This window comes from Jaculus jaculus, chromosome 9, assembly GCF_020740685.1.
Source record: "Jaculus jaculus isolate mJacJac1 chromosome 9, mJacJac1.mat.Y.cur, whole genome shotgun sequence".
Lineage (NCBI taxonomy): Eukaryota > Metazoa > Chordata > Mammalia > Rodentia > Dipodidae > Jaculus > Jaculus jaculus.
Window position 1 is genome coordinate 43,844,747 of NC_059110.1, and position 21,951 is coordinate 43,866,697.

The 21,951-nt window shown below is 38.4% G+C and overlaps 1 long non-coding RNA gene across 1 annotated transcript in view; it reads right to left on the reverse strand.

Annotated features, from left to right (window-relative positions):
* Positions 1-947: 947 nt before the first annotated feature.
* LOC123463578 overlaps positions 948-21,951 on the reverse strand; it is an 80,569-nt gene continuing 59,565 nt past the window's right edge. The window contains exon 3 of the long non-coding RNA XR_006638992.1: positions 948-1,922. This is a non-coding gene — a long non-coding RNA (uncharacterized LOC123463578). The remainder of the gene's footprint in view (positions 1,923-21,951) is intronic.

Consider the following 21,951-nt stretch of genomic DNA (forward strand, 5'->3'; position numbering starts at 1 on the left):
GATCTTGCACATTCCTCAAGGTGAAAGCAAGACCATAAAGTATGAGCATTTTTTTAATTTTAATAATTTTATGTCTTTATTTTAAATATTATTTAGTAGCATATATTGGTTGTAAATATAATGGATTTCATTGTAGTATTTTCATATATGCATATCGTATAGATGATTATAAAATAGATTTATTTATTTATTCATCAATAGCTATATATATAGATATTTAAGGCAGGTGTGGTGTCACATGACTTTTTAAAAAATATTTATTTATTTATTTATTTGAGAGAGAAAAATGAGGCAGAAAGAGAGAATAGGCACACCAGGGCCTCTAGCCACTGCAAATGAACTCTGGATGCATGAGCCCCCTTGTGCATCTGGCTTATGTGGGTCCTGGAAAGTCAAACCGGGATCCTTTGGCTTTGCAGGCAAATGCCTTAACCGCTAAGCCATCTCCCCAGCCCATTATATATATTTTTTATTTTTATCATTATCAACTCTTATTTCCCTCCTACTCATTCTGAACCACTTCTTCTTCCCACCACCTACTAGTAGATACATCACTAAAACAAATGACTCCTCTTTCCCCCAGCAAATGTTAACTCCTCAGGGAATAGAAGATCTCCATTATGTCTGATTAAATGTTGATGGTCCCAGCCCTGTGAAGATAACTTTAGCTGCCATGAGCATATGAGTGCAATAGTCATGTCATGTCCAGACAACAGTGCTCCACAGCACTCCTATCCACCCTCCAGCTCCAATGCCCTTTCCACCCTTCCTCCACAGTATCCTCTGAGCCTAAGGTGGAAGGTTCCAAGGTATCTTCACAGCAAAGGAAATTTCACAACCTCCAGATGGCACAATAACACACTCAAAGGCAACCCAGAAGCATTTAATTTTTAAATTAAATTTATTTATTCTTAAAACACTTATACAATGTATTATTTATCCCAATACACAAAATTGTCCTTTCTCTTCCCACTTTCCTCCCACTAAATCCCTTTTCCCTATTAGATGCCACCACCACAGAATTGAATTAGGGTATCTTGCATAATCATGGCTGTGGAATTGTTTACTGGAGAATAAACAATCCTCCCATAGCTTATCACTAAAGAACATGACACCTCCTCTTCTATAAATCATCAATTGCCACTAGGAGGTATGGGGTGTCCTGGACTCCACCTTCATCTGTGAGGAGTTATTTATAGGTCCCATCATGTACAGGAAAGCCCCTCTGCTCTGAGTTCAATGAGTACAGTAGACTTGACATATCAAGAAGACAGCATTCTGCAGTCATGCTACCTATCCTCTTTTCATTCTTTCTGTCCCCACTTCTCTGAGTTTCCCTAGTTCTTGTAGGGTGTATTTTAGGTATTGTGTTTAGGGCTAAGCACCAACTAGTCACTTATTCCTGTTAACTGTGCCATTTGTGCATATCTGTATTCACTTCTACCCATGGCATAAAGGCTGCAAACAGTAACAATCTATGAGAACAATGTAGATACTAACAAGGTAGTTTGACATGCTGTTTTGATTAACATAACCATAGGAATGGGTTCCCTCCTAGGGCCCAAGTACCTTGCCACAGACTTTGGGCCAGATTTATAGTAACAGACATTATTTCTCACCTATAGAACAGGCCTCAGGTCCAATCAGAGAATAAAGCAGTGACTTTCATAACTCTGTGACTTTGCACCAGTGACCCTACCGTGCCCTGCAGGTTGTGGTGAAGTGCACGTGGTCCACAGCTGGGTAGGACTGCTCATTACTCTTCTCCCCCAGCAGCTTGTGTAGCACGTTCTGACATGAGGAGATTAACCAGCAGGGTGGAAGCTTCTAGTTCAGCTCCAACTTGGCTTCTTTAGGTCCTGCCAGTATAGTACGTGGTGTGTTCAGCAACAAGGACTTAATATGTCATTTTTGTAGGCAGCCTAAAGAAATGACAATACTCAATATTATTTTAGGAGCCTCTGTGCCTTCCATTATCACCAACTCATTGAGAGGTATCTCATCCTTGGCACTGTGATTTTCAGTTCATACCCTGTGGCTTCTCAGAACCACTTTTAGCCATGCATGTAAGGGATCTTCATTTAAACTTTTTTTAAAAATTACAATTTAAGTTGGCTTAACAATTAGTAGGTTTCCATATGGGTTCTTCACGTAGCATTAGTTCTGGTTCATCTTCCCTCATCCATCCCTTCCTCATCCCTCCATTCCTACTGCTGCTTAAACCTTTCCCTTCCACTATCCCCTCTTTACTTTCACACCCAATGTGTTATACAATCCCTTTGAAACACCTTCCTCCCTCCCCATCCTGCACCCCTTTTAACTTCCTCACCTGTATAGACACTCATTGCAACTTATACACAGAAATTTAAAATTTTCTGGCTAGGACACATATGTTAGTGAGACTATGCTGTGTTTGTCTTTTTGTGTGTGGATCACCTCACTCAATATGATCTTTTCCAATTCCATCCATTTTCCTTCAAATTTCACAACTTTATTTTTCTTTACAAATGAACAAAACTCCATTGTGTATATATACCATGTCTTCATAATCCATTCTTCAGAACCAACAGTCTTAGTTAAATTTAAAAGTTTCCTAAATTTCAGTTTTTTCCATGTATCTTTTTATTATGTAATAATTTTATTTTTACAGAAAAATTACAAAGCTTATACAAACAATTCCAACATGTTATTTACAAAGACTTTTCAATATTAATATTTAACCATATTTCCTATATTTTTTGTCTTCCAATATGTGCATATTTGCCGGAGACAGCAAGCATGCCATTTCAGGATCACGAGGAATCAAGCGCTACAGAGCTGCTTGACACAGTTCCAGCCCAGCTGTCTCTTCCTTGAAGTCCGATGTAGCCTCTCTATAGAAAAATCTTTGGCTCTCTACACTACAGAAACATGTGGTTTTCTGTATAATGTTTGTCTTTCTCTGTCTTTCACTTGGTGTCCCAATCTCTAAGTTTACTTTTCCAGTAAAAATTGGTGTTGGTGAAGTGTTGGTCAATGTATCTGAAAGAGGCTCTGGCATAGAATTGGAAAAATAAGAAAATGGGTCAGAGATAATTGTTTTCCTTAAAGCCCTTAAAGAAAGTCAGGCATGGAGTACAGTAAACTTAGAAGGAAACAATGAACATCCTGGAACAATGTAAAAATTGTTATATGACTAATTTTTCTAAATGGTGGCAATTGCAATTGACTCTTTACCAGAAATCCTTACAGAAAAACAACTGAAGTCAGAAATAGTTCAATCGGGGAGGGGGGGGGGGGACCAAAGTCTAAGTTTTGGAGGGATGTGAAAAGGAAAATTCAAAATAAATAATTAAAGGATAAATGGATCTACTGGATCAGTGATTAATGACGGGAAGCCCCATTTGTGGTTGTTTTTCCTCTCACCTTTAATAGAGTAATTGAAAGTAGAAGTCCAAGAAATCACAAGTGCTTGACCGCACATACATAGGGAAAATGTAAAAACAGTTAATCATTACAGGGGCCTGACGACTTTACTTGAGGTGAATAATTATGGGATTGTTTGATGATAAGGAATAACAAAAAGTTTCTATGAATTCTGTAAAATTGTACCTTTCTTGAAGTTTGTTCTTGTATGACGTGATCAGAAAATAAAAGACTGAGGCTAAGAGCTGTGGCAGAGAGAGAGAGAAAAAAGAAAGAAAGAAAAAAAGAGAGAAAGATGGAAAAACTCAGCTGCTTTCAGCATTAGCCTGTCAGCTTGCACCAGAACTTGACTTCGAGTCGTTATTTCGCCGCTCCCTTTCACACCTCTCTTCGGGGACCCTCCTTCAAGCCAGGGCTGGACCCTGGCACAAATTTTCCTGAAGCATTTGAAAGTAACTTTCATAAATGGTAGGTCTCCTATTAATAATTAATTTTAATATGTAACTTCTAAAAACAGTATTGTTTTGTTTAACCCCAATTATTGAAATTGAAACATTAACATTAGGACAGTATCTTGGCCCTTTCTTACTAATGATTTTTATGACAAAGAAAAAAATCATTGTTTTCTGGTTCAGGATCACATGTTGCATTTAGTTACCATGCCTCACTATTCTTCTTTGATATAGAAACAGTTCCTGTTTTTTTCTTAACCTTGATGACTACTGAAAAAAGATATAAGGCCACTGATATTTGATAGAAGGCCCTCAATTTAGACTTGTCTAAAATTTCTTCGTTATACTGAAGTTACTTATTTTATTATTAACTAGAAACTTTGTCTGGACACATCATATATTGGTACCATCATTTCCTTCTCTGCCCCCACTGCACTGAGGGTGAGATAATAATATAGAAGTGTTGCTGAGTATGAAGGCTTATGGACAGATCCATTTATTAGATGCTGTCAGCCTTTCACAGTTTCTACAGACCACTGAACAGTGCAATGTAGTGAAGCAAGAACAACCACAGAGTACCTGAAAAATCCCTCTGGCTTGTATGAATTCAGCAGGCCAGGTACAAATCATGAGGGCTGCAGCTGGGAAGCAAAGCTTCCTGAGGCTCTGTGCTACTTTATCTCACAGAAACTATTTAGCCTGCCAGTGGATTCTGTTTAGGTTTTAAATTGCTGTGTCTTTTATTTGTACCACTATCAAAGTACTTACATTATCCTGCCTGGCAGAAGGCCTTTTTGTTTGTACGTTTCTCGTCATGACAGTGTCTGCAAGTGTCACTGAGCAATATCATGCTTGCTTCTCTTTATAGCCCTCACACAACAAAAAATAAAGAGAGAAAAGAAACATTTTTCTGCAAAATTGAATTGAGTTTAACTAACTCAAAACAATTTTTCTTTGTATTGCTTAGAGAAAATATTTTTCTCACAACCATGTGGCCATTGATAATTAGCCGTAGGTAACAGGGTTCCAGGAGGGAAGGCACATTTGGTGACTGTGCTGGGCATCACCAGTATTTCCTAAATACTCACATGAAAACAAGATAGGAAAATCTACTGCTTAATGTAAACAGTAATGCACAAATAGTCTGCCTTGTTCTTACTGCATAACAGTGAAGTATCCCCAGTGAAAATACCTGTCAATTTTATGGTTGCTTTATTTAAAAAAAATTAAGAAATAGTACCTAATATATGTACTCATTACAATTTCTAAATTGCTGTCTATTCATTGAAATTCAACAAAATATTTGTCAAAGTGATTCAATTTCATACTTTTCATAGCATACTATGCAAGTAATAAGTTCATTTTCAACACACACGTTTCCATTTAACCCAAGATTTACTTGACCTTTGCAATGCTCTTTACATATTTCATCCTTATAAGCTAGAAATTGTTTCTGAGAAAAAGGATTTGGTGTGTGTGCGTGTGTGCATGCGTGCATCCATGTGTATGTGTAAATGTGTACACATGGATCTGGAGGCCAGAGGACAACTTTGGGAGTCATCCTTCAGGAACACTGTCTGCCTCTACTTACGATGCTCTCTCATTGGCCTGGAGCTCATCCATTAGGCTAGAGTGGATGGCCAGTAAGCTCCAGGCATCTTCTTATCTGTGCCTCCCAGTACTGGGATCACAGGCTTGCGCCACCATGTTGGGCATTTTACATGTATACTGGGGATCAAGTTCAGGTCTTCAGGCTTGCAAGGAAAGCACTTGGCGAAGGCTATTTTTTATTCTCTACCTTAGAGTTTAGAAAGAGGAAACAGAGTCAAGAAACTGGAAGCTGACCAGTTTTCCCTTCCACCTTTACTACAAGAGCATATCTAGAAGTCTGACTGTGACTGTCAGATTCATTTGAATAATTTCCTTACATAATTTTTAATGTTGAACAAAACTCCATAAAAATAAAACTATTGAAAAAAGATTTACTTTACCACACTCCAGAGGAGCAGCTAGAAAAATGTTAACAATTGTTGGCACTGGCTCATAGGCATATGACACATTGTAGTTAGTCTCTCTAATTTTGTGTGTTTGAAAATTCCCATGATACAATGTTAAAACAAAGAGAATTCTTGAAAGTTCACGTGGGAGCATAGCTGGTAAATTATTCAAGTGAATAGTTTCTTCTGATGCTGACAATACAGAAAGACTAGAAAAAGTCCAAGTCTCTAGCTCCTATGGCTTCATACCTCTTGACTCTACTTCAACTCAATCCCTCTCTATAAACAAACACTTTATTTTAAAACACTTACTGGGCTGGAGAAATGGTTTAGTGATTAAGGTGCTTGCCTGCAAAGTCAAAGGACCCAGGTTCCATTCTCTAGGGTGCACATATGCACATAAGCCAGATGCATAAGGTGGTGCATGTGTCTGGAGTTTGTTTGCAGCAGCTGGAGGCCCTGGTGCACCCATTCTCTCTCTCTTCCTCTCTTACTCTCAAATAAATATTTCATGTATATGTGTGTGTGTGTGTGTATGTATATATATATATATATATATTTTTTTTAAACACTGACGATTCAAATTCTTCCACGAGATAATAAACAAAGCAACATTATAAGGAAAAAATATGAATGAGGCAAAAGTGAAATTCCTTTTCAGAGTTATGAATGAGAAGGTATAGTAGAAGGTGAAAAACACTGGGATATAGTATTCCTAAATTCTACCTAATATGACTTAGAACACTATAAATTTAATTTTTTAATGTAACTTACAGAATACTTTTGAAAAAATACAAGGATAAAACCAAGTGTGAAAATCAATTTAATATGGCTTTGAAGAGCTAAGTCTTGATTATGATGCTGAAAAATTGCTTTACTCTAGGATTCTTTTAAAGATATTTTAATTTATTTGCAAGCAGACAGAGAGAAGAGAGAGAGAATGGGCACACCAGGGCCTCCAGCCACTACAAACAAATTCCAAATGCATGAGCCACTGTGTATCTGGCTTTACGTGGGTATTGGAAAATTAAACCTTGGTCCTTAGGCTTTGCAGGCACTTCACCACTTAGTCCTCTGTCTAGCCCTACTCTAGGATTCTTAATATGGCACTATAAGGGAAGGGCGACTCAGGAAAATGACCACAATTTCATTAATATAATGTAAAACTAATTATGACTGTGTTCAGTCTATCATCCATAAGGAAAGAGGATTTTTCCCTAACCAAAATTAGAACGGGAAAAATACTAGAATTGCTTCCAGCCACAATGACCCAGAGATAACACTTAACACTAGTATTTAAATGTCCCCTGAAGAATCTGTTGATACAGGTAAGTAAAAGCAACTTGTACAAGTTCTAAAGAGAAGGAAACCTGAACTTTCTGATCATTTAACTATTGCCATGGCCTATCAAAGTAGGCATGAATGCAAAGAGGAAAGTAGAAACATTAAGACTTGCTCACTGTTTCTGAGTTAACTTGGGTCAGTAACATTCACATGCTTAGGTCAGTAAATTGAAAATGAAGCCAGAGCTGCATTAGAGGGTCAAAGTAAGATTAATATTGATTCATAACTGTTCTCTTACCTACATGTGGTTATGCGAGATGCTGAAATTAGTGTTTTCATTACTTTTAAGCTGCCATCATGATTGTGTCAATCACAGTGAGCTCACTGGAAGGAAGATTTTCTTAGAACACACTTTGGTTTGTGTTGCTTTTGCTTGTTTTAGTGGATGGGCTCTGCAGTTATACTTGCTGTGTTTGAATTCATCTGCTTCTTTCTCAGTTTGAACAAACCCCCTAAACTCTCAATCTTAAATTTCATATTTGCAAAATGGGTATAATTTTACGAATTTCTATAGTATTCTTGTAAAAGTTAAAGTAAGTGATGTATTTAATTATTTTACCAAAATATGAGTACATGTACTATATACTCAGTTAATGAACATGAATGGTATTATGCACAATATAATGTAGCATACATATTTTTATAACTTTTAGACTGACAAGTTCAACCCTCTGAGGCTGAAATGCAGTCTGGAGTATATAATAATCAAAGACCAGTTGTTTTTTTGAGGTAGGGTGTCACTCCAGCCCATGTTGATCTGGAACTTATTCCCTAGCTCCAGACTGGTCTCAAACTCATAGCAATCCTTCTACCTCAGATACCCACATGCTGGCATGAAAGGTGTACACAACCATGCCTGGCCAAAGATCCTATTTAAGGATATATAGTTGCCATTTTTGTTTACCAAGAATTCACCCTCACTCCTTTCCTCTTTCCTAAAATAACTGAATTTTAACTTTTTAAGCTAGTTATAAGTCTATAGCAAAAAATCTACTCTGTATAATAAAGTATGATTAACTATTTGCACATTGCTGTACAATGTCTTGTCATCATGCATGACTAAAACTGTATGCCTTATTAAACAGCTCTCCATTTTCCCCTCCCTCCAGACTAAGCAACTACCATCTACTTATTTTTTCAAATTAACTTTTTGTTCAATTTTATTAAAGTATAATTAAAAATGAAATATATATTCAAGATATAAAACAATGATAGCCACATACATATATGATCAATCATACATTAACTTTGTGTTTGTGATTAGAATACTTAAAATTGACTTTCTTAGCAAATTTAAAGGCTATGATGTGTTATTATTAGCTATAGCTACTAACATGTATGTTAGGTGTCTAGAACTTACTAATATTATAACCAAAAGTTCTTCGAATTTCCTTTATCTTCCAACTTCTTCTATTCTGTCTATGGGCTTGATTTTTTTTCACATGTGACTGGGATTACACACAGTTGTCTTTATGGGTCTGGCTTGTTTCACTTATATAACATACTTCAGCTTAATTCATTTGTCCACCGATGGTCATAGTTCCTCTTTATGAAGATTGAATAATATTGCACGATATATATATTCACAGTTTCTTTATCCTTTCAACCATGGACAATGACTTACATTGTTTCCCTATCATGAAATATGCTACAGTGAACAGGGGAGTATATTTATGTTTTTGAGAGAATAAGTCACTATTCAATACGTTTGATTAGTTTAAATATTTACTTTGGCAAATGGAATGACACAATGTAACCTTAAGTTTCATCTGTTATAGCACACAACAAAAATACTTTTGTTTTCAAAGTTGAGATATTTTGTTTTATGTACATATATTTTCCATTATATTTCTATTCTACTCATGCATCGATGAACACTTAGGCTATTTCTACCTCATAGACATTATGAACAATTCTACAATTAACATTTTAATCAAACCTCTTCAATGTTCTATTTTCAATTGTTTTGCATAGATGCAAAAATAGACTTGCAGTTACAGACAGTTGTATTTCTAATTTTTTAAAGTAATTCTTTACTGTTTTCTGTAAAGCAGCTTCACAATTGGCATTCCTACTAACAGCATAACTCTAATTTCTTTTTAAAATTTTTTAATTGTCTTATTTTTTAGAGAAAGAGACAGAGAGAGAGAGAGAGAGAGAGAGAGAGAGAGAGAGAGACCTGGCATGCCAGGGCCTCAGACACTATAATAGTACTACAGACACACGTACTACCTAGTGGGCATGTGTAACCTTGTGCTTGCCTCACTTTTGTATGTCTGACTTACATAGGATCTGGGGAGTTTGAACATGGGTCCTTAGGCTTCACAGGTAAGCGCCATGACTGCTAAGCCATTTATCCAGCCCTAACTTTTGCATAATATTTTTTCTATTTTTATTTACATTAAAAAATTATGAGAATTTCAATATGTGAACATACTATAATTTAATATATTCCTATCCATAATCCTGTCTTGCCTCCTTTCCCCATCCCATTCTCATACCCCCCCTTTCTAGGTAGCTTTTCCTGTTTCATTGTTTCATTCCTTTTGTCCTCTGCCCTGCATATCAAAGTGGTACTAGCACCCAGTGAGATCATGACTTCACCAATCAGTTCATGTTTAGAGGGCAGTGCCCCAAAGTACTTCTTTCCACCCTGTGGCTCTTAGATTCTTTCCAGTCCCTCTTATGCAATGTTTCTAGAGCCTTCAAGGGTGTGATAGATTATCTTGTTTAATGCAGAACTCTTAATAGCCTCTTGTTTTCAGATTTGATGAGTTTTGAGTCTCCCCAGTATTTATTGCCATCTAGAGAAGTTTATCTGTATAGTAGTGAGAGTGGCACTCATATTCCTGCCACTTCCTCTGCAATGTTTCTTGAAACCTGGTGAATATGACACATAATGACTTGTGTAATCCTAAGCATTGAGCTTTCTTTTCTCATCATTTTGGGTATTCCTGGTATTTACTGACAACTATAAAAAGAACTTCTCTAACCAAAAATGAGAACAGCATTGATCAGTGGTCATAAATATAAGACAACTTGATGGACACAACATATCCATTTATCCAAGTCACAGGCATTGACAGAGTTTTCAGTGTCAAGCATGAATTCCCTCCCATCGAGCAGGCATCAAATCCAATCAGAGAGCAATTGGTTAGCCCCAAATCTTGTGTACCACTGCTTCACCTTTGGGCACACCTTGCCTAGCTAGTGGGCTGTATACACTGGGATGATCCACTTCATGTTAAGGCTCTTGAAGACTCTGCTCTCCCTGCAGCCTGCACAGCACTTTCATCACTGTGGCACCTGGCCAGAAGTTAGGTAGTTTTCGCATGAGTTCCAGCTTGACTTTTCAGTGCCCTGTAACTTTATGTGGAATTATCAGCAATAGGTCTTATTTTCTAGTTTCAAGGGGGTTTACAAAAGCATTGGCAATAACTGATATTATTTTGGGGCCTCATAAGCCTCCCTGATAAACAACTCAGTGGGGGTGGGGGTGGGGATTGAAACCACATTGGCATTGGCACCTGTAAAAACTTGCAGCTTTGATGCAAAACATTTTTCACCTTAGTAGGATAATTCTTTAAAACCATTCCTCCACCCCCAGCATCATTTTCTTAGGCACAGTCTTACTGTAGCCCAGACTGACCTGGAACTCAATCTGTAGCAGCTCCAAGCTGGCCTCAAACTCATTTTGCTCCTCCTACCTTAGTCTTTTGACTGCTGGGATTAAAAGAATGCACCACCGTTCCTATCTTTCTCTCCCTTTTTTTCTATTTATAATTTTAAAAAATATCTTTTTGATTTATGTGCAAGGAGACAGAGAGTGGGAAAATAGTTGTGCCAGGGCCTCTAGCCACTGAATATGTACTCCAGACACAAGTGCCACTTTGTCCATCTGACTTTATGTGGGTACTGGGAAATCAAACCTGGGTCCTTAGGATTTGCAGAGAAGCACCTTCGATGCTGAGCCATCTCTCCAGCCCTAAACTTATATATTTAATTAGAAAGAAGTACGTTTTATTTCACTATTAATGACATCTTGAGTTTTGTGTATCCCTCTCCACCATCTTTCCCTCCTTTCCTTTCCCTTGTACTTAAACTTCTTCTACTATATTTTGATCCTATACTTACCCACTAGCCCCTCTTCTAGCCATCCTCAATTCTCCTCTTCCCTGGTCTCATTCAAATGTCCTGGTCTCTACTACTGACACTACTCCTGCTTACAAACAAATCTAAGCATGCAAAGCTATGATCCACATGTGAAAGAACATGCAGCCATTGCCTTTAAGAGCCTACTTTACATCAATAAAAATTTTCTGTATTCATCCATTTTACTATAAATTTCACAATTCATTTTTACTTTTAACTGAGTAAAGTCCAATATGCATGTGTGTGTATGTGTGTGTGTGTGTGTGTGTGTGTGTGTGTGTACCCAAAAACCTGAAAAAACTAATGAAAAAAAAATATGTATTATAAAATTTTTACATTCATCGGCTGATAGGCATCTATGGTGATTTCATTTCCTAACTATTGTGATTAGAACAGCAATGAATGTGGCTGAGTATCTCAATTGTTAAGTGTATAGTGCTTCTGTTACATGCCCAAGAGTGAAATGGCTGAGTCAAAGGTAGATGCAATTTTAGGTTTGTGACCAGTTTATACATGCACCAATAGTGAATAAGGGTTCTGCTTTCCCCTCACCCTCTCCAGCACTTGTTATTGTTTGATTTTTTTTAATTATAGCTATTCTGAGATGGAATCTCAAAGAAGTCATAATTTGAATTTCTTTGATGGAGAAAGATGTTGAATATTTTTTTTTAATGTTTGTTAGGCCTGTGTATTCTTAGTTGAAAACTGTTTCAAGTTCCATGGGAAACTTTAATTGAGTTAATTGATTTTTATTATTTATATTTTTAGTTGTTTTTATAGTCCAGATATTAGCTGTCAGATGTATTTATCTCCCATTCAATAAGGTGTCACTTAATTCAGATGATAATAGCTTCTTTAGCTGTGCAATTGTTATTGAGTTTCATAAAATCCCATTTGTTGATTGATTAATTCCTGGCTCATGGAAAACCATTCAGAAAGTCTTACACTATCTATATTAAAGTGTTCTAATTTTTTCATTAGTTTTTTTCAGGTTTTTGGGTCTTACATTTCTCCATCCTCCTCTTCCTTTCTCCTCACGTCTTTTCTCCTCCTCCTTCTTCCTCTTCCACCTTTTTCTTCCTCCTGCCCCCTTCCTTCCTCTTCTTCCTCTCTCTCCTTCCTCTTCCTCCTTCATGCTCCCCTTCTCCCTCCTTCTCCTTCCTTCTCTTTCTCCTTCCTCCTATTGTTTCTCTTCCTCCTCCTCATCCTTCTTCTTCTATTTCTACTTCTCTGTGTGTGTGTGTGTGTGTGTGTGTGTGTGTGTGTGTATGTGTGTGTGTGTCTCCCTTTCTCCCTCTCCCTGTCTCTCTCCACTTCCTTTTATAGCAGACCTTCCCCACAGACTAATGCAAGGACTACTCCCAGGGAGAGCACTAGTGATTTCCCAGCCTACTGCTCCCTTGCAACAATTAACACTTGGTTCTTTTTATTCCAGTCTAAAGTGGGAGGAAATTCACTCACTGCCTCCGTCCTTGCTACAACCAAAGTGGCAAGTCCATTGCATTTTATTTTTCTTGAGAGAGTCAAAGAGAGGGAGGAAGAAAGAGAAGAAGCGTAATCCCAACTATACAAACAGGAACAATATAGGTCTGCTCCACTACGCAAGATAGTGTTGTTATGGTATTCAAACCATGGTAAAGTAGATGTTAGCTAGAATTCTACTTATTACGAAGACCCATTTCCCCAACTTGTCCCTGATCTTAAAGTGAGTCTTTTATATCCCTGATGACCTCTAACAACTTAGATTCTTTTAGTAAAAATCATATGCCTACTTATTAATAGGGTGTAGAAACATGAGGCTTGAGGAATTGGTCTCCTGAACTTCTACCTCCCCCTCCATGACAGAATGCTAATGGACCTCCTGTTGTGCAGACCATTGCTGATAATCACAACTGCTCTGACTGTAAAAGGCCAAGTTATGTGCACAAAAAAAGCATTCTGCCACGCTCCATGTCTCCCTCTGACTATTCCCCCTCTTCCACAGACAACCCTGTGCCATTGAGGGGTGATATAGATTCCATTTTTGATTCAGCTTTCAATATCATTATTCTCACTTTTCTTTCTGAATCTCACACTATTTAATTGACTTTGTCACAGTATTGACAGGTGAGATTCAAGTGTACTTTTTTGTAATCTGTCAAGTTAGGGAACCCACTTCCTCTTTTGTTCATCAAATGACTTTCTTTCTATCCTTGGGACCATCTGTATTGGAATAATAACATCCCTATATGATTGGTAATGGTTCTTAGTGTGATCTTTTTTATTTGTTTCAGAAGAATTCAAATCATATTTTGACAAATTGTTTTTTTTTTTTTTTTACAGGAATCAGTTCTGCAAAGTAAATTAACATAAAAGATGAACTAAAATTTAGAGATGAAATGAAAGTTGTTACAACAATCTCTAATGAAATCTGGTAGATAATCCAATAATATTTTGGAAATTTAACATTTTCTTGTTGTGTAGTAAATTCCTCTGAATTGAAATATTCTCTCCTGAAGAGAGGAAAAAGGCTCTGATTCAGAAAGTCAACTCTGGAAAACCCGACTCCCCAAGGTTATATTAACTAGAAATGGAAATGTTCTTTCTAGATGGGCTAGCAGGAAGAAAGTTACAGAGACTCGGGAAGTGAACAAGTCCTGAAAAATGTTGCAAAATACTGTCCTGAAGGGAAAACAACTGGTTGGAGAGGAGAATCTCCAGTTGAGCTACCTGGAAGTGGTGCAGTGAGCAGCAACCTAATTGAGCTGCCTGCCATGCAGTATGCTGAGACTCTCCAAGTCAGCTGCCTGCAGGTTGTGCTGTGTGCTCCAGAGATGCAGCTCCCATGAGTCGTCACCTGTGCTGGGGTGGTTATGGTAGCACTTCCCCCCAGGCCTTGTGGTATCTATTGCTCCTGTAAGCAACTACTCACCCTGATATGTAACAGCAATAAACACACTGGTTCACCAAAACTGGATTTGGTGTGTACATTCCTATTATTTATTACATCTGTGCCCTATCTGGGGAGAAGACATGTGTTGCCCCGGGGAAAAAAAAATGCAAACAGCCCAAACCTGGGTACCTAAAAGAAATGGATAAAATTTTAAGCTTTTGTGACCTGAAAATATTAAAGTCAAAGAAGATAAAATTTAAACACACCCTCAATAGGCAATGAGAATGATAGAGTCTCCCAGAAAGTCAAGTATAGGAACACAACGATTCTCTTCTGAACCATCAAAGTTTATTTTTGTGGGTAAGTCTACAAGATCATCAACAGCAGTTTCATGTTTACTAACAAAACAACACAAATATTACCAAAATAACCTATTAATACATGGAAAAATATTCATTATACTCACAGAAAGTATTCTCAGTGAGAATACCATTTCAGTGAAGCAACATTGTTTAAATTACTGTACATTTCTAGGAATATCAACACTTCTCAGTGGCATGGATGTGGAGGCAGGAAATGGGAACAGTGGAGAGAAGAGCATATCCAGGGACATGGGGAAACTTCTGCCTGAAAACCAGTGTATTTCTTCTCTAAATTGTGGAAATGATTTCTCAGGAATCCACATATATTATCACCTGTCAAGTTGAGTACTTGAAGTCCATAAATTTGAATATATTTTACTAGAGTCCACTGCCTTAAACAATGAAACAGGCTTTCTGGCCATAAGACCAGGGAATGAAGTGTGTGAACCTTTTGGCATTATTCTAACACCAACTGGCAAGCCCTTGCACAGTGTGCCTGCTGTGACTCGGAGGGTCTCTAGTCTTCAGAATGGCATGGCAAGCAGCAGCAGTACAGGCTCTACCCTTGCCTGAGTCCTGCTCCACTGGGCGAGGCTGCAGGCCTCATGAAAGCAGGTGTACTACACATGTAGGAAGTTGAGGATGAGCTGACATCCCCAGAGCCACGCACTCCTGTGGAAAGGGTGCAGGCAGAGGTGCCTGGGATGCTGTAGAAAGCACATGGATGCTTCCTCCATAGCCTGTCAGTGTGGTACTAATGGTGAAGACATCAGTGTCTATAGACCTGTCAGAAGCTTATAGGTGCTTCACTACAGATCCTCTCATTCCTGAGTGTGGGGAAAGGTGGGAGTAGGAAGGAACGTGTGGGAAGCTAGTGGATGCTATGCCCCAAAGCTGGTCAGTCCTGCACTTTGAGTGAGTGCAGAAGTGGGGCCTGTATGTATGGGATGCCTGTTGTCAGCACTTTCCATTGGTCAGATGGGTTATAGTAGATGGTCCAAAGCCAAATGGTGATGCTGGGGCTATAAATACAGTATATCACTTGCTGTAACTTGAAGGCTGAGCTGCTGGTGTTTCTCAGCTCACAGCTGCTATTGAAGCAGCTTCTATACTCTTGCCCATATAGAATATGAATCTGAGTTACTTTCTCAAAATGAAGCACAAAATGAACAGAAAAATTTAAAAATGGAAATACCCACAGATTATCCATAAAAATGTACATTGAGGGCTGGAGAGATGGCTTAGCGGTTAAGCGCTTGCCTGTTAAGCCTAAGGACCCCGGTTCGAGGCTCCGTTCCCCAGGTCCCATGTTAGCCAGATGCACAAGGGGGCGCACGCGTCTGGAGTTCGTTTGCAGAGGCTGGAAGCCCTGGCGCGCCCATTCTCTCTCTCTCCCTCTATCTGTCTTTCTCTCTGTGTCTGTCGCTCTCAAATAAATAAATAAAAAATGAACAAAAAAAAATGCTGTTTAAAAAATGTACATTGACAGTTACTATAAGCTGTCATAAGAAAAATATTAGAAAACAATGAATATTAAAACATAATGAAGATAAATATCCCAGATTTAAAGACAGATGAACATGGACCAGAGCAAAGGTCAGGCGTGGACTCCCCACAGTGGAGTGCAGAGCTGCCAGGAACAGAGAGACCGAAGCCTCTGCACAGTGTAGAACTCTGCAAAGAGAAGAACTGACGAGAAGCCCCTTCCTCACAGCCACACTGCACGTGGGAAGACTGCAGGTGACATTTGCAAAATGACACAGGATACGATAGGGAGCTTAGATGCCGTATCTCTTACACTAACATCACAGTGTCAGGACAGAATATGAAAACACACCTGTGTCTGAGCTGAGTTGGATTGTGAAGAAGGCAGTATGGAAGAAAGTAGCTTTGGAGAAAGTACTGAAAAATAACAATAATAAATGAGACATGACAAGTATAAAAATTAAGTATTATCACTTGGTCAGACAACAGCAGACGTTAAACCCCTAGGGCTTATGACTACCCCTGTTTTGCTTATCAAGCTGCCCAGTAAGCACTTCTGTTAATGTTCATACCCTTATATTAATGCTACTCTCACTTTTGGTTGAGAATATTCTCTTTTCAGATGGCAGTGACCTTGGGACGACTCAGAAGGTATCATGGTGATGGAAAGAAGTGACCGCAGCGCTCAGTACTGCAAGATCTGTATCACACCCATTAATTACTGGTCTTTAAACACTTTCCTGGCATTGAGATAGAGAATTTCCTCAGTAACAACACACAAGAGACCCTCAAATTCTCAAAGCAATATGCTTGGTTAGAAATTCAATATAATTTTACAGAATCATGAAAGACTTCATATGTCACAAAATATTAGCAAAAGAGTGAGTTCAAAAATTCAGAATAGTAAGAGAAAAGTCTTGAATATGTAAATAAAGTTAATTGTTTCATGATAAATAAGAGGTCCTCTAGGGTAGTTACTCTGGATGAGACACTCAAAGTGCAGGACTGACCAGCTTTGGGGCATAGCATCCACTAGCTTCCCACACATTCCTTCCTACTCCCACCTTTCCCCACACTCAGGAATGAGAGGATCTGTAGTGAAGCACCTATAAGCTTCTGACAGGTCTATAGACACTGATGTCTTCACCATTAGTACCACACTGACAGGCTATGGAGGAAGCATCCATGTGCTTTCTCCATAGAAAAGTATCTGAGAAGCTTCACTTCAGCTGGGACAGTGAGGGCCACATTGTGAAGTATCTGGGTCACACTGCCGTGGAGTGAGAAGCAGAAGAGAGGAATCACAGGGTGGGCTGGGGCATCTAATAATTAAAAAAAATAGCTTTTACACAACTTTTTCTTACACTAAGATTAAATGAGCAGCATCCTAGGAGGGCAGATACATCAAATCACAGCAATTTAAGGTATCATTAGTTGAAGAACTCCATGTAATAAGAATCAGTATGACTATATCTCAATTTCAAAAGGAGATCTTATCAAGTATCAAAGCTAAATAAAGATGCCATGTCTATAGTATGTGATGTACATTTGTAAAATATGTATACTGCTAACAAAAGTGAACTTACTTGGGATGCCAACAATTACTACTAATAAATTAAGTCTCATTGAAAGCAACACACAGAAATCGATGGGACACAATGAAAACAGTGGTAAGAAAAGCTACAGGTGCTTATTTAAACAATTTGATAAAAATAGTTAAGATCGGTGCATGCAAAATACACTTTGACTACCACAATATTGAACTCCATTGATATTGAAAAATACAGAATAGCATTCCAAGAAATTACACTAATCATTGAAAATTGAGACTGGACTGATGGCTCAGTAATGAAAGGTGTTTTGCTTACAAAGCCTGAAAACCAGGTTCAATTCCCCAGTACCCACAAAAAAACAGATGCAGAAAGTGGCACATGAGTCTGGAGCTCATTTACAGAGGCAAGAGGTCCTGACACATCCATAGTCACTCACTTTCTCTCTGTCTGTTGTGTGTATGTCTCTCTCTCAAACAAAGTTTGAAAAAATAAATTCAGACCAAAAGAAATTAGTTTAAAAATATTAAGATTATTACTACACAGTTTCACTGAGAAATTTCTCTTTTTCTAACTTGATTATCTTTATCATTATTTCACATTTAAATGATGGTCAATATTTGGCACTTTGTAAATGAAAATTGTATAATTAACCTCCATGAATTTTTCATAGTTTTAACAATTATCATTTGATGATTAATTTTCATCATATCTCACCTACCTCTGGCTATTATACCACATATAAATACACTCACAAACTGATCACACCCATGGCAAACCAACCCAGGCTTCTGGCTACTGCCTGAGGTGCTTTTGTTTGGCTCTAATCCATAATGCAGGGCCCTAGTGCCCACATGCTACACAATAGGGCATTCTAGAATGCTCCATTTTTGGTCCTATCAGTATACTTTAGTCTCATGTGGACTTCATCATGAATGTACATTTTCACTTTGCTATGGATTGCTGCTAGTTTTGCATGATTTTGTGACTCAGTAATGCAAGAAAGTATACCTCTTGATAGGTAGATGAAATCCATGGTCAACACTTTATTTTTTTACTAGGTCCCTGTAGACTGCTTTTTTTTTTTTTTTAAAGAGGCATAAATGGTGTTTTACTCGAAAATTCAAGGCATATAAATTGTCATTATCTACTGAGATCACAATCTTTTCATTATTTTTTTGACCACTGCAACTGCCATCTTATGAAAGAATTTATTGACTTGTATACACGTCAAGCAGCAGGCTCCCAAGAGCCTAATCTGAATATTTCTTATCCCTGGCCTACTCCCAGGCCTTTTTCCAGAATGTAGTATTTCATGGCATCCAGACATGGACAGATCAGTTTTCCTAAGTAAGGAATACTGACCTTTAAAACCTTAGAACTGAGATGATGTGCTCCTGTTCTGTGGTTGGGGTCATAACACCATAAGTTGTCTTTAATTTGAAAGTGTCTCTTTGTGGCCTTGGCCACCAAACCTTATGAAATTTAGTTGACATGGCAGGCCTCTGAATATTATTAGATATTCACCTCATAGATGTTTACTAGAGCTTTTCAGACATCTCAGTGTTAAATTGTGTTCAATACCTTTCCTCCTTCTGCAGATGGGCAGGTTGCCACTGCTATAGTGGGAGAGTGTGATGTGCAGACAGCTGTTCTTGGGATTCATGTCTCCTTAGAATCTATTGTGACAAGAAGCTGTAGAGTCAACCTAGATCTGAAGTAAAACTGTTATTTCATTTTGTTGAAATGCAAACCCTTTCTCTTACTTTTACTTTTTTGTTGTTGTTGTTTCCCATGATAGAAAAGCACCATTACACACTCACACACACACACACACACACACACACACACACACACATTCATTCATGTATACCTGATGCTTTATGTATGTGCTACAGGAAAAGCACCACACTCAGGTGCAGCTACAGGACAGTAATATGTCATCGTGCTTGCAAAATCTATTGTAAGAAACTTTGTATTATATTCATTATTTTATTTGTTAACTTATCATTGTTTTATTTTAGGGAGATGTTTTAATTTAAATGGATAGATATGTGTAATCAGGACTTATCACTTTCTGTCACCCCCTCTCTTCTCCTCATCCCACTCCCAGAATTGTTTTCTATTTGAAATTATCTATCTTGGTTGTGAGATGATGACGACTTGAGAGGCTGAATTCCCTTTTGTCTCTCAGCATTGCTCTCAGTGAGAGCTCTTAGCTCCCAAGCTGCTGCAAGGACTATTCCACCTGCAAACAATATGGATCACAGGCAGGTAGTGCACTAACTACTGCCCAGCCCACTGCTCCCATGCAATGTACTTAATACATTGTGGGGTTTTGTGCAGGTTTAAAGTGTGAATTCAATCACTGTCCCATATTTCCTGATTCCATAATGGGAAGCCCATTGAATGTTCTTATTCATGACTGAAATCAAAAAAGAATATTGATTGCAGCTGTACATTTAGGAACAAAGTAGCTTACCCAAAAGCATGTGACTACATCTGGATATTTGCTCATGTGACAGGAGAAAACTATCAATGCTTGCATTTTTTCTAATTTTATTTTCTAATTTTATATGGTTAAGAGCTATTTAAGTTTCTTTTTTCATTGTCTTAAGAGTTTTTTTTTTTTTTTTTATCTTTTGAGAGGTTTTCATGTATGTTGGGCTAGCCTCAGAATAGCTTTGTAGCTTAAACTGACTTTGAACCTCTAATCTTCCTGCCTCAATCTTGTTGGGCTCTAATAAAAGGCCCAGGTGTGAGGCCTGGTGGAACTTCCTGAGCCAGGCTAAAGTTTGGTGACCTGTCTCTGGCCAGCTAGGACTCAGCAAGACACCTAATGGCTTCTGGCCTGCTACTTCCCCACAGGAGTTGAAATTACTATTTCAATAGTCACAGTTTACTATTGGCCCTTACCTCTCCCTCCCTCCCCCCCTTCCTAAAATCCCCACTTTCGTCCCCAACATTATATAGGCAACTGCTCATAGCAATAAAGAGAGTTCCCGTGAGTTCCTGCTTCGAAAAGACTCCCATCTCACTGTGGTTTTTCTCCGGTGGCTAGGAGAGGTCTGAGTCCTTGTATATTCATCTTCCTCCTTAACCCCTTGGAAGGAACCAGCAGGCCTGGTCCTTCCCTCAGTACTACCTGCCCCTGCCAGTGGAGCCTGGCATCTGGTGTCTAATGTGCGGCTCTTGGAGTCCAGCAGACTAGTGCCCCATGAGAGGCATTCGTTGAGGAGGTAATCGGTGTACATGTGCAGGTGAGTGTACCCTCATAAGTTATAAGGCAGTCTTCAAATTTACCAAGGAATGAACTAAAATGAACCTGACCATGTGGATGTTAATCTTTTGGAACCTTTGTTTTGGAGAAATAGGCATGGACTTGGTGCTTACAACTGAAGGTGTCTTCTGGAGTGGTAAGCCAAATTTTATGGACTATTCAGATAAAAGTTTAAAAATACTAAGTGCAGACAGCATTAAACTTTGAGACTTGGTTTATAAGCTTTCTAAAAGGAAAGAAAGACTACAGGGGACTTCATTGGAACTGGGCTACTGGCATAAGGGCTGGCTAAATCCTGCTGCTCAGGCCCAGAGAGTTTGTTTAATCAAGGTTAAATTTGTAATAGATTGATATGCTTAGCTAGAGATATTGGATTAAGAGATTTAAGATTTGTTGTTGTTGTTTTTGTTTTGGTTTCTCGAGGTAGGGTTTCACTCTAGCCCAGGCTGACCTGGAATTCCCTATGGAGCCTCAGGGTGCCCTAAAACTCATGGTAATCCTCCTGTTCTGGGATTAAAGGTGTACACCACCACGCCCGTCTGAGACTTAGGATTTTAAGCTAGAAAACCTCAAGCAAGTTAAAAATTACAGGCACTGAGACTAATTTTAGGTTATGGTGGTTCAGTTATATTGTTTTAGTCTCTCCTTGCTATGCCTTATTCCAGTTAAAATTGTTTACTCTGTGCCTTTATATGTTAGAAGTGTTTAACTTGTTTAATTTTACAGGTCTTAATATATTAAATTGGTCAAGACTGTGGGGACCTTTAAAATTAAGCTGAGAACAATTTATAATATATGATAATTATAAATCTATTGGGAGCCAGGGGCTAAATTTGGTAATTTAAATAGATGGCCACCCTCCTGGCAGCTTGTGCCCTGTCCTCCCCTACTGGGAATTGGTGGGCAATCCACCTTCTAGGAGACTGCCACGTGGCCCCCTTGGACTGACCCAGGTAGGGGCAGGGGAGAAGTCCGCCCTCTTGTGGTGACTGGGCTCACTGACCTTTTCCTGCACCTACTGGGGAAAAAATCTAAACATGCCATTAGTCATA